The 13,769-nt window shown below is 36.7% G+C and overlaps 1 protein-coding gene across 7 annotated transcripts in view; it reads right to left on the reverse strand.

The window, feature by feature from the left end:
* The window catches only part of SCN3A (sodium voltage-gated channel alpha subunit 3), a 105,895-nt gene extending 92,544 nt beyond the window's left edge, over positions 1–13,351 (reverse strand). For all 7 annotated transcript variants that reach the window (XM_088794531.1, XM_019727328.3, XM_088794532.1 and 4 more), the window contains exon 1: positions 13,116–13,351. The gene's annotated coding sequence lies outside the window, so the exon portion shown is untranslated. The remainder of the gene's footprint in view (positions 1–13,115) is intronic.
* Positions 13,352–13,769: the final 418 nt, after the last annotated feature.

The raw sequence follows: 13,769 nt of genomic DNA on the forward strand, positions 1-13,769 counted from the left end.
CTCAGTATCCCAAAATGGGAAAGGATCTTTCAGGCCACCTAGTTTCACCATTTAAGTTTATACCAGTGGACCTTAATATTTAGCATCAGAATCACCTAGAGGACTTTTTGTTAAAACACAGCTTGCCAGGCCCCATCCCAGAGTTGCTGATTCTGTAGATATGGGTGAGGCCCCAAACTTTTCATTTCTTCCCCCTGCCTTTTTCCACCTCCCCTTTCCCCCCACTCTAGTTCAAACTGTTGTTTCTCAGTCTAGTTGTGTAGGACACAGCTCCCTGGCCCATGCTGGTATTACGAGCCTTGTGCTGCCCTGTGGCTGAGGCAATTGGTTGCCAGTCACTGGTCGGCCGCTCCTAGCAGCTCACAACAGCCCAGCTCCAGGGAGAGCTGTTGTTCACAATCTTAGCTGTAGAGGGTGGGAATCGAACCGGCAACCTAGGCGTTAGGAGCACGGCGCTCCAACTGCCTGAGCCACCGGGCCAGCCCAAATTTTGCATTTCTAACACACCCACTGATGATTCTGCTGACCCACGAATCACACTTTGATAATAACTATGTAACAGAATCCAGAATTAAATGTTTTTTAAGTTAGAAACGTGTGCCAATCACATTGCTCTCATTTTATGATTTCTCAAAGATTACAATCATAGCTTCTTGTGAATCATTTGTTCATTCATTTAATGTCCTGCAGTATAATTCCTCTGAACCTGAAACCTTGAAATGATTTATGGCAGTATTTCACAGAAGCCTGCAATAGCTTTTTAACTGTCTCCCTACTTCCAACTTGACTCCCCTATAGCCTGTTTTCACTCAGCTGTCACAGTGATTTGGGGAAAATCAATATCAAATCATGTTATTCTTCTGCTCAGAAGCCTCCAGAAGCTACTCAGAGAAAAGACCAAACTCCTTGCAATTGCCTGTAAGGCCTCATGATATGATCTTCCAGCTCCCTAGCCGAATTCATCTCTTCCTGCTCTCTGCCTCCCTCACTCCTCTCCAGCCAGATTGGCTTCTGCACACATCCTCTGCAAGTGCCAAGCACACATATGCTGTTCCCTGTCTCACGAATGTTCTTCCTCTAGATAGCTGAATGCCTAACTCCCTCATCTTCAAGTCTTTGTCAAAAGTTTACCTTCTCAAAGAGACCTACTGCACTTACCCTCCAGCTTCTTACCCCACTCTATTATTTACAGAGCACTTATCACCTTATTACCGTGTTTCCCCGAAAATAAAACCGGGCCTTATATTAAGGTTTGCTCCAAAAGACACATTAGAGCTTATATTCAGGGGATGTCATCCTGAAAAATCATGCTAGGGCTTATTTTCCGGTTAGGTTTTATTTTGGGGGAAACATGGGGTGTAGTATATAATTTGCTTATTTATAATGTTTATTATTATTCATGTTCTGTATCTCCTGGGTAGAACATAAGCCATGCAGTAAGCAGAACATCATCAGATATCTGTTGAATACTATTACGTAAAACAAGTTCTGCAGATGCCCTGTCTAATGTGGTAGCCGCTAGCCACATGTAGCCATTGAGCACTGGAAATGTTGCTAGTCCAAATTTTGAAATTATAATATTTTGGACACATTGGCTTAAATAAAATATAGCATTAATAACATTAATGTCACTTGTTTCTTTTGTGTGCTATTTTTTTTCTTTCTTTTTTTGGTGTTAGCATCTAGAAAATTTCAAGTACCTATGTTAGTGTCATTATGTTTCTATTGAAGAGTGCTGGTATAGTGTGTATCTTTCCCTACCTACTACTTTTCCATCCTTCAAGTGATCAAACCCAAAAACAAATGCATGAACTAAGAAGGGGGGCAATCCTCTATTCTGAGATGCTCTAAAAGGAAAGGTAGCTGTCTCTGGATCAATAATTTTTCAATTTTACTGTAAGAATGTTGTTTTTGTCCTTAAGTCTTAGGATTTTGGACCAAGAAATACTGTAGTGAAAAAGCTACTTGGCCCATAAGCAAACATTGTGTGTGTGTGTGTGTGTGTGTGTGTGTGTGTGTGTGTGTGCGCTTGTGCACACATATTTGTGGAGCAGAAACTACATTTAAATCTGAATACAACAGAATTGTAGGAAACTTTCTATTTTGACATAAACTGGTATCATGGCAAATAGAAAGCAACAGCATTGTCAGACCAATGATCAATCCTTGAACCATATTCCTACCATAACATCAGTTTGCTTCAGCCATAATAGTCCTCTGAGTTGCCCTCAGCCATGTTTTTCCTACTGCTTGATGGTGCCGTGAGCTTTAGGCAGTTTCTTTCTAGGCAACCACAGACTGTTTACTGACTGTAATCAAAATGACAGTGCTCTGTTTTCACAACCGCGTATTGAGTCGATTGCCTTTTTTCACTTGGCAACAGGAGGAAACTTTAGAACTGGGATCTTGAGGTACAATTTGCATTACTTCAAGATGGTGGTGCTTACTTCACATGTTTCCTGCACTGCTTTGAGATTCAAAATACAGAGGATTGAGTTTTATCTAGCATGGAGCAGAGAGGCTACAATCATTGCCTTCAGATCGGTGCTAGTAATAAAGTCCACTGGAGCACAGGTGGATTCAGGTGGGGCTGAAGTTCAGCTGTCATGTGATTCTTTACCAGCTAGAACCCAGCGCCTGGAGGGGCCTTCCCTGCCAAGCACACCCTACAAATAGATGGTTATAGATAGTACTGTGGAGTCGGATCACCCTGAGTGGTGCTGCAGAAGACAGTGTAACATAATGAAAAAGCATGCCTTATACCATCTTTTTAGAAACAACATTAAATGAAAAGATAAAGAAGAAAGAGGGAAGAAAACGGAAGGAAGGGACTGGAACTTGCACTTCTTCGCCATCACATGCTTTGACATATAGAACACTCAACACCTTAGGTGGTCAATGTCTACATCTATAAAAGAGAGGGAGAGAAGGGAAGTTGACTAGTTCATTTGTAGTACCTCTTTTATCTCTAAAACTCTTGTACAGGGCCCAGACTCTGGGACTTTGTACGAGGTAGACTCCAATATGTATCTTTCCTGAGAGAGAGTGAATTGAGGGCACAGCGATAAACAGCCTTATACTCTGGAAAGCAAGGATCTTTGAGTACTGGACTAATCATGTCACTGAAGTAGAGGCTATCTTCACATTCAAATTAGTGAAGTAGGTGCTTGCTCCAATTTAAATTATGTTTTTTGATGAGTCAATACTATGAATACCTTGAGTGCAGCACAGCTGGACGGTTGATTGCTAAAAAAAACTATTCCCTGAATCCTAACTCTAGAATTTCAATTCTGTATACATGATTTCTTTAAGAAATGGTAATATCAAAAATCCTTCATCTGAAAATTCTATCCAAATAAGAGTTTAAAAAATGACAAAACTTGAAGTGTAGTGTTCAGTGAAATATGACAAATCACTTGGTTACATCTCCCCCAAATAAAGCCTTTTGAAGCAAAGATGAAAACGTCTTTTCTAGGATATGAATTCAGTACCCAGAGAGTCTGTCTTTCCTTCAGCCTTTGAGCACATCATTGGCACCAAAATAGAGCAAGGGCCTGTGTGCGTTGCTCTGATTTAAGTGTCAGCCATGCCAGTTACAGCAGCAGAAATACAAAGTGGAAGGTCTCTGCATGTAAAGGCAGGAGGGATGCTATTCAGTACTCAATTCTTTTGAGGCTAGAGGAGAGTCAGAATGCTGCATTTAAGAAAAAAATACATGATGCAAATCTTTTTTCCAGACAGGGATTGCAGCAACCAAACTACTAATGAAAGCCAAGACCAGCATAGCATATCTGTCTTGGCCCTTCCCAAGATAGAGGATCTAGCAAGTAAGACCCTAGCTAGAGAGGACAGAACTGGAATTTGTGGTGTTCCAACAATGTACCAGGCATGCCGCTTAAACTGTCTCCTCAAGGACATGGATAATTCAGGATTCTGATAAAATTGCCAGTGCAAAATTGGGCATTGGATCCACTTATTCTTTTAAGTGCCCCACCTTTTAAAAAAATTAATAGACATTTTAGAGCAGTTCTAGGTTTACAAAAAATGTAACTTGGAAAGTACAAAGAGTTCCCATATCAAGTTCCCTTTTTTGTCTTAAATATTTAGTCTTCACATTTTTTATTCAGGAAGAAATTAAGAGAATAAATAAACAATATTTTGTCATGCATGAAATGCCTCAAATTTAGCTTTCCTGAGGGATATGGATTGTTGGAAAAAACATGTATTATTTTGTGATTAATTTGGTCTCATAGACTGTTGTCTGACACCTGGCACCACTGTGGTGCATTTAATGGATATTTAAATGAAATGTGTCTTACAATGACTTAAGATGATTTGAAGACACCAAGTAAAAACCATGTCTAACAATTGTATAAGGGAGAGCTTGTTATCGTGGTGTTGGTGGTGTGTCTTAACTCTTTTGTGTTGTTTTGCATCAAGGTCTGCATCATGATTTGGATGTGCTCTGACAACTTGTTATTTGTTCCTTAACATTACCCTTTCACTTTTCAAAATGCTTTTGAATAACAAGTAGGAATATTTTCCCCCAAAGACTCAAGTTAGCTCACACAGTTGTCACCATGTTGGTGGAGGGAAAAATGGTTATATCAACATAAATTTTTTACTCTCTATATGATTGAATAATTTAAGGTGACCCTTCTTTCAGAAAACATTCCTTCTCTGTCAAAAGAATGTGAAAAAAACATGCTTATTAATATTTTACTGGTTGGTTATTCATATTTTCATTTCAGACCACTTAAGTAATTTGGGTATAAAGGTAGGGTGTAAGTTTTTAAAAGCAAATGATGATGCCCAGTGTGAGGACGCAGGCACTGTTTCACAGACATCCATCATAAATCTAGTCTCAAGCATAATATTGTATTCCCTCTGTTTGCTGTACATATACCAGCCTCCTGCGTCCAAATATCGTATTCTCCTCCTGAGATTTAACAGATCTTTCCTACACGGTGATGATTGTACTGACCAGGTTGAATGGTAGAGGTCATGAAGAAAGCACACTAGTTGAGTCAGTAGTAATATTAAAGGATGTTTCTATAGAGAAAAGACTTTACAGTATAATCTGCTCTGAAGGACATAGAGGGTTATTTTATTAAAGGCTGCCACAGTATCATCCCCAGTTGGAAAAGGATTGTGGGAAACCAACATGGAAAAACAACTGAGGTGTTAATGCAGCAAATGTCTCCGTAAAGAGATGAAAAAGCTGACTCGCCTTAGTAATGGAATTCCTTTTAAAAAATGCAATTCATTATTAATTCCACTTAGCTATTAGATTAATTCATTTCTTTTTCAGAAATACCACTTTCTTAAAATGCATTGTAAATGCATTTTGGCTTTAAATAAGTTGTTGCCTTTCCTCTAAATGTGCCACAACTGTAGTTTCAAGAATTAGTAATCAGTATTTTGTTTCCAGCTGGATGACCTGGATATTCAAAGAGTACCTTTCAATAGACTCTTATTTGATTATTTAAGACACTTTTCAAAGGAACAATTTATAAGTACAACATAAAAAAAGGGCCAATCTCTAATTGTACAAACTGAAGTTCATGGATGCTTATTTCTGAGTGGGCGCAAATGTTTATATTGTTAGTTGGCAAAATATACCATAACCAGCAGCTGGGTCAACTTTCATAGAGGCAAGGGTAAGAAATTAACAACTTGAAATATAAAACTGCTTAAACATATAGAATAAATATGAGCTTATTCAACCAAGAGAGAAATGGATACGGATGTATTTTTTTGTCATTTTCTTAAGTATTTGCATAGTCTCTTTACTTAGCGCATACCCACTCATTAGCATTTAGAAATTATTCTGAAAGTCATTTCTCAGCTAATTTTTACTTCTTTGGTTAAGCTTTCATTAACTTCTGTGGGGACAGAGTCCCAGAGGGCAGTTTCCAGGCTCTCAGCCTCACGTGGAAAGGTGATGGCTAGGTTATTAGATGGCCATCAGCTGTAATCAGATGGCTATCCACTGTGGCTGGGTGGCTATCAGTCGTTACTGGTTAGCCATTAGCCACTAATATAACTGCCGTGGCTACGCTCATGGGGTTGGTTGGTTGGCAGAAAAGCGGACGGCAGATTGCGGCTCCAGCTTCCTGTGTCTCCAACCCAGCCGCCACCGAGAATATAGTGGTATGACTCCCCTAACTATGGCTCATTTGGTATTCATTTTTGGCCTCACCATATCCTGCGTTCTTGTGCGGGGAGCGGGACCAGAGTCCCTGCGTAATAGCTTCTCTTATTTTTCTCTGTCTTCCTCTATAGTCAATTGGTTCCCAAACCTGGCTGCATATGTGAACCATCCGTACTTGCAGAGCTTTTAAACAAACACTGATACCCAGGTCAGGCCCAGAGAATCTAATTCAATTGGTGTAAGGTGGAGGAGCCTCGCACTGCCCTTTTTTGAGCTTTCCAGGTGATTGCAGTCTGTGGCCAGGTCTGTGGGCCACTCTGAATAAGCTCATTGTGTGTTGCCTTTTTCTGTTTTCTTTCGGAATGTTTGCATGCCTATTTCCTTGCAACTGTTTTTTCTCTCCAGTTATCTTTATTAGTGAGGGTTCAAAAATCTGTTTGGTTTTTTTTTATTTCTCATTTTGCTTTCTCTTTCTGATTTTCCATTTACTGTCCAAGAAGTTCTCATTCCAGAGATGTGCATTTTATTTGTATTACCTAGTACTGACAAGTTTTTATGTCAATGAAAGAGAATGTAATCAGATTATGAATTATACTTTCATCTGTTCTTCCAATGCTAATATAATAATACTTAAATTTTTGGTATAAATGTATAAATATTGATAATAAAGCCCAACACAGTTGTTGAAAACTAATACTAAGAATAGATTTACTTGAATTCTAATCATTATTTACTATGCTTAAAGATGTTTTAGAACTTTTTAGACCGTATAGGACTCAGGGACATATAAATATCCTATTAATAATAGTTTTACCATTTCACAGCTAAAGAGCTATGCTTGCTCTAAATTTTAAGCTTTAAAAACAAATTTCAATAGGTTCAGAACAGAGCAGAAGTGGGAATACTGCATACTGCATACTGCACTAACTAGCATCAGTAACAAGATACCCACAGCAAGGGAAGCATTAAAGTGAAAAAAAAAAAAAAAGAGGCGGGAAAGAACTATTATGCTGAAGTTCAGTGAGGTAAATATCAGTGGGGAAAACAGAAATGTGGGTGGTAATGCATTGCATATTCAAGGATTTGAAATGAAAGAGATGGACAAATTGTGGGCAGTTGGGTGACCCTGAAATAGTAGAAAATAAACTGTGATTGCCAGCATGGCTGTGCCTCTAAATATAGACAAGCCATTTCCTCTCCATGAGGTTTATTTTCCCTAATTGGTAAAAACACTGGTTGGGTTGGCAAAGGAAACAAACCTGGCAAAAAATCTCTTGGCCATATCTTGCCTACAGGTATGTATTGTTGGATCTATCCTGTATTGTAAATAATGTGAAAAAGATGACATTGAACAAGAGGGAGATTTCTAATAAAAATCTGTATTTTCAGCTTCTTTGGAGAAATCGTTTGATTCAACATTCTCCTAGCCCTAAGAAGGATCTCCCCCTCTTTAGAAAGGGCATGGGCTGTTGAGTTCCTTAGTACTAACCTGATTAGCTTCACTTATTTTTCTTACCTGCTTTGCCATGTAGAAATTTGGGGTTGTTTTCTTGAGAATTTATTTTTAAGATCATTTCCAATCATGATACAAGTTCCATGAAAAGAAAATGCCCAGAATACTTTGTTTAGGTTGAACAAAAATAACTTATAATGAGAAAAAAAAATGTCACAAGCAAAAACACCAAGGAGACAGAGAAACTAACAAACAGATGACAGGTTCTCAAATATAGGCCTAAGCCCATAAAATGGGTCCCATTAACCGTATGCAAGAATAGTTTGGGTTCTAATGCAGAAGCACAGTGTCACTTAGCAGTGACATTGTCACTGGGATTTAGTGAATTATTCCAGTGCGAGCTTTTGGGAAAGGAAAATGACAAAATGTTCTGTACAACCCAAGGAAGAATAAAGTATATTCTGAATATTAAGAGATTAAATTCCCCAAAAATGAGCTTCTTGACAGAAAACGTCCAAAGTTATTTAAAGAGTGACTTCCCATCTTTGAATTCACCCATTGAATAAAACAATATTAAACCAGTGTTTAATAATTCAACAATCATCATTTCTTTCACTCTGCCCTGGCACAGAGCTTAATCACATGAATGGCTCCCTATATGCAGTCTCCAAAGTGATGAAAACCTAATTCAATTGTTACAGAAATAACTCCAGACTTTTAAAAGTTTTCTCTGAACGAAAACAATCCTTGAGATTTCCCTTATACAACCACCACCAGCATATGTTTATATGCACTATATTTGGGCATAATACATATATTTAATATTATAAACCTGCTTAGACATTACTTGTAATTATACTCTATTCATATATCGGGCAGGAACTTCTTTAAAATACTTTCCATAAGGTCTTTTATTACTAGACAAAAGAGGTAGACTATTTAAAAAGTCAATACATAAATACTTGATACATTAAAACTTGTAGGATCCAGTTGAGTAGGCAGTTATATAAATTTTAAAGAGGGTAAGGGGGGTGGGGGGTGGGGGGTGGGATATGAGGGTAAGGGGGATCGAATATATGGTGATGGAAGGAGAACTGACTCTGGGTGATGAACACACAATGGGATTTATAGATGATGTAATACAGAATTGTACACCTGAAATCTATATAATTTTACTAACAATTGTCACCCCAATACATTTAATAAAAAAAAAAAAAAAGAATTCTTCTCTTGTGACAAATTATATGTCTGGATGTAGATTCAAATGTCAGATACCCAAACAGCTGGTGCCTGTCAGGCAGTTCAGAGGACAAAGTATGTCTTTGCTTAGCAAGAGAGCAAGATTTTATTACTGTTTTACCAAGTAAACTAAAATTAACACTATTCTACTCTGAAAAATATATCTCCCATTAAAAGTTATCCAAAGAATATGTTAACTTCATTCCTGAGTGAAAAATATCATCAGGTAAAGCTGAACTGAAAAAGTAGCTTCCCGATCAAAGATAAACCTGTAACGTATAAGCCAAAGCAATACAATTGGCTTTTATCCTTCCCAAATTTTATAACCACCTCAAAGAACAGTCTACCTCAAGAAGTAGTATTTTAGATACCCGATTCTATATTGAAACGCCATTAAAATTGTTTGTTGGGTGAAATTCAAGTGGAAGCAAAAATAATTTATAGTTGAAATTAATTGAAATTTAAAGCTAGATCCTAAAATTAGAGAAGTATACTGTTCATATCTTAAATTATATTTCAGGGGTAGGTGGTAATTCATTCTCATAGTTTGGAAAAACTGGTGAAACAACCGTCAATGTTAAGATGGAGTGAATAATATTTTTAGATGACAAATTAAACATTAATTCCCAATGTTCGGTTAGTTCGCAATGTTGCTATACATGAATGATAATGAGAAAAAGGTAATTTGCACAGCTACCCTTGCCAAAAAAAAAATCACTATCTAGTCACATGTTCATTCTTCGGTGGAAAAAAAAGCATTTGTCTTTATATACTGATACTTACGGGTGCTTTCAGTTAACTTCAACTCTAAATTAAGGAATCACAAGAGCTGAGAGTGACCTAGTGTTGGGAGAATTAACTAGCAACAAACTCCATGCACAGCATTGTCTAATTGAGAAACCAGCCTCCCAAACTCTTGGCCATCTCTGATCTGTCTAATCATGAGCCCATTAAGTCATCTTGGCTACCATGAAGATGAAAATGACAGCACAGTTACTTGAATCAGTTTAAAGAGGCCCAGGGTGTTTGAAGGGAAAAATTAGGAGGCTTGGGGTGCTGTAAGAATATCCCAACTTTTAACTCCCAAAGATCCCAGTAGCACACAGCTGTCAAGCGCACAAGCTGCTCATAAAGAAAAACCAATGGAGGGAATCAGGGGTTTTGCAGTATGTCAACAATTTCATCAGGCACAATCAGTCTTTCCACCTTCTACATCCAGACACATCATTCGTCAGAGAAGAATACTTTAACATTAATGTAACTACCTACTCAACTGGATACCACAAGTTTTTATTATACCATGAATAGGACGTAAGCTGTAGAGAATTTGTGAGTTGATCACATAGCCAACAGATGCAGTCATTTCTGGAATTTAGGATCTGTAATTTGATGATCACAGTAGAAATTATTTGGCATTTAAATGTGGTTTTTGATTAGAAAAAAAAAACCACGAGATTTTCTTTGTGAATTTTCACAAAAGCCTTTTTCCTGATAAGCATTTATTATTAAGGCATAAGTGAATTAAATCCCCTTGCCCTATTTTGTTAAAAAGAAAAAAAAAGTCTTTGAAGTGGAGTCCACGATAATATGTCATTGGCAAAAGAACAGTCTTCTAGAAAGTATGAGAGTTCTATAAACTCTCCAGGAAATGTCTGGGATGTTAGCACCAGTTGATATTATTACAGGGAACACATTTTGTTGTCATTGTTGTTTCAGCAAGGGCACTCTTCCAAGATGAGACTTATTCACTTTTCAACTGCAGAATTCCTTGGCAGTTTCATTCTAACCTTCCTGTTGTGGTGGAAGATATTATAGCATCATCACCAATAATAACAATAATACCTGTTCCATTTGGTGGGGGTTGGATGGCAGTGAGGGTTACTTACTTAATTATATTTCAGGATGTATAACAAGCACTGAGCAGACATTATTTTATTTATACAATCCTGCAAAATAGACATTGTCCTTCCTGTTTTATCGATGGTGTAATAAAGGCTCAGAAAGTTTTAATACTTTGTCAAGTAATAGTGGAGCTAGGGTTCAATCTGCCAGCCCTTGCTCTTAACCACTTTTCCATATCGCTTCCTAGTTGTTAGCACCACAAAACTGGCCAAAGACCTTTAAAACATCTCTATCCCTCTATTTTTCTATCCCCATGTTTACTGTACCATTAATTGTGATGTACAACTCAGTGGAAGTCAGATATTTTCCAAATTACAGTTACACTGAGAAATCAATTGGTGAAAAGACAAATAAATTAGTCACAGAATTTTAAAAATGAAAAGTGTCCTTATATGTCTTTGATTTGAATTCCCATTTTTTACAGGCAAAGAAAGGGCACTTCAGTGATACTGGTGTCTTTTCTGAGGTGACAAAGCTTATTAGTGGTTGAACTTGTACCAGAAACTAAGACTTCCAGCTCAGTGCTCAGCCTTTCCATCCCTACTATACCAATAAATTACAGGATTATTCTTGACCTTATGAATAAAGTCACTATTAGGTTGTTCTAAAGAATAAGATATCCAAACTCATTTGATATAACACTTAATTGAAACAGGTTTGATTTCTAAAAATTTCCAAAGAGCAAGTTTTGTGATATACTTTGTGTACACTTGTCCTTCACATTGTGACTGCATATATAGACAAATAACTAAGAGATAATTGCAACTATAGCAAAAAAAAACAAAACAAATTTGCTAACATTCAGCGCCAAAATGTAAGCATCCATTCATAAATGTACAACAGTTCAATCAAAGCCAGCTCTTGTGTTTACACAGAACAAAGTTACTCACATTTGGTCACCTGTAGAGAAGCACGATGTGTACAATATACACAAGTCAATTAACATCCATTTCTGGGAACCCTTTTCAAAGAAACAATTTTCTTTATAACCTATGATAGGAGTTCTTCTAAAATATATAAGACCCAGGGCTTTTCTCTGAGATATCCACTGTTTGGAATGTTTTTAGGAGGAGTATTATTGCTGCTCAATGTAAAATATTAAGTGAGAAATCAGTATTTTTACCATATCATTAAAAATTACAATTGCTTTTAAAGCAAAGGCCTCAAGTTCTATTTTTAGGCCCTTTTGACCAGTGCTGACTGGAAACCAAGGTTGAAATCAGAGGTCTTTATTTCGCATAAGACACGTACTACTTGAGGTGATGGTGATGAAATTTTTTCATGCAAATCCCTACAATCACTTATGCCTTTATCTTTTCCTCATATGCTACATTACACCACCTGTTGTATTTTAAAAAAATACCTCTATGATATTTAAAACCATTCTTTCTTTTTTCTGCCAACAGTTTTATTCTAAACATGTTATAGCTAATTGAATGAAACATTTGTGGTTATGCTACAAAATATTTTAAAGAAAACTATAGAAAATATAGATTACAGATAAAGTAAATAATTGTTTTTTGGTTCAAGTGGCTCTCTCTTTTAATTAATAATAATAGTAATAATAATAACAACCAGTTATTAAAACCTTAGTAATAATAACAACCAGTTATTAAAAATCTAGTTCAGCATTACTAAATCCCAGAAAAAATAAACAGAAGTATATCAAGCTTATGAGACAATTCATAAAGAAGATATAATACCCTTTAAGTCAATATTAAATGGTAAATATTTAATATAGAAATGAACATATTAAAATATAAAAGAAATAACTCATTAGGGAACATATAGGGATCATGTTATTATTAGAAAGCTAAATCTCTTTTTAATGGCTAGTATTGGTGATCTTCTCTCAGTGAGAATAGATTATCTTAGGAAAAAATAATGTGTTTCAAACAATCAAACACCTCTATATTGTTATCATTCCCTATAATCAAGGCCTCGCCAAAGCCATTAAATAAAAGACTAAAGCACAAGGATGATAGTTCCAATTTCACTATACATTTATGCTTAAAAAATACTGGACACACTGAACATTTACATAGAGATGTACAGGCACCAAATCCATTAGGTTAGCTTTGCTAGCTTTCATATTTCCTCTAAATACTATGAATCATAAACATCTGCATGATTCTAAAACACAAGATCAGTAATGCCTAGTCTGTACCATAAGTCACCATTTCAAGACAGGCTCTATTTCTATTGAGAGAAAAGGAATAGTAATCAGTTTACACATCAAATGATGCCTTTGGTTCCTGTAATTTACATTAAAACAACATTAGGTTAAAAATAGCAACATGAAGATGATTTTAAAATAAGAAAAACTAGATTCTATGGTGCAAGTAATTAAATGTTGTGCTAGCTTACCTGATAAAACAGAGCTTTAGGGATCACAGCATAACAAAGCCCAGCATCCAAGATGGTTAGAGTGTAACGTGCCTTCCTTTGCAGTTGTTCACATTTTTGGCCACAGAGTTTTACAGATGAATAATAATGATTTTCCTTTGCTTTCTCTGTGGACAAGAAAACAAAGAGATCTTTCCAGAATCCTCTCGGCTATGCCTCCACTTCCTGTTCTGAGATTCACTCTATGGTACCCAACATATATCAGAAAACAGCTTTGAGGGGAAAAAAAAAAAAAAAGCTGACAACCCAACGTGGTACCGCCATCTATTGGCAGACACACAAAATTGAACAAAAGGAAAAACATCCCCATTATTCTCTGTCATAAAGTAGAACATAACCTGTCGACTGCAGATGAGCGCGTACAAAGAGACTCTTTTACATGCTCAATTATTTGCACCTCACTAATATTTTTTCTAAACTTTAAAAATTTAAACAGGTGCTTCACCTATAAACTTCTACACACACACACACACACACACACACACACACACACACACACCCCAGATTTATGTTTGAAAATTAGGTTTCTAAATTACCTTACACCTTACATGCAGTTCTGCAATATCACTCTTGAGGCCTGCTCTGGTCTCCTGAAAACTTTCTCTTGTCATGGAA

Source organism: Rhinolophus sinicus, chromosome 17, assembly GCF_057876585.1.
Source record: "Rhinolophus sinicus isolate RSI-liver-muscle chromosome 17, RSI-T2T, whole genome shotgun sequence".
Taxonomy (NCBI): domain Eukaryota; kingdom Metazoa; phylum Chordata; class Mammalia; order Chiroptera; family Rhinolophidae; genus Rhinolophus; species Rhinolophus sinicus.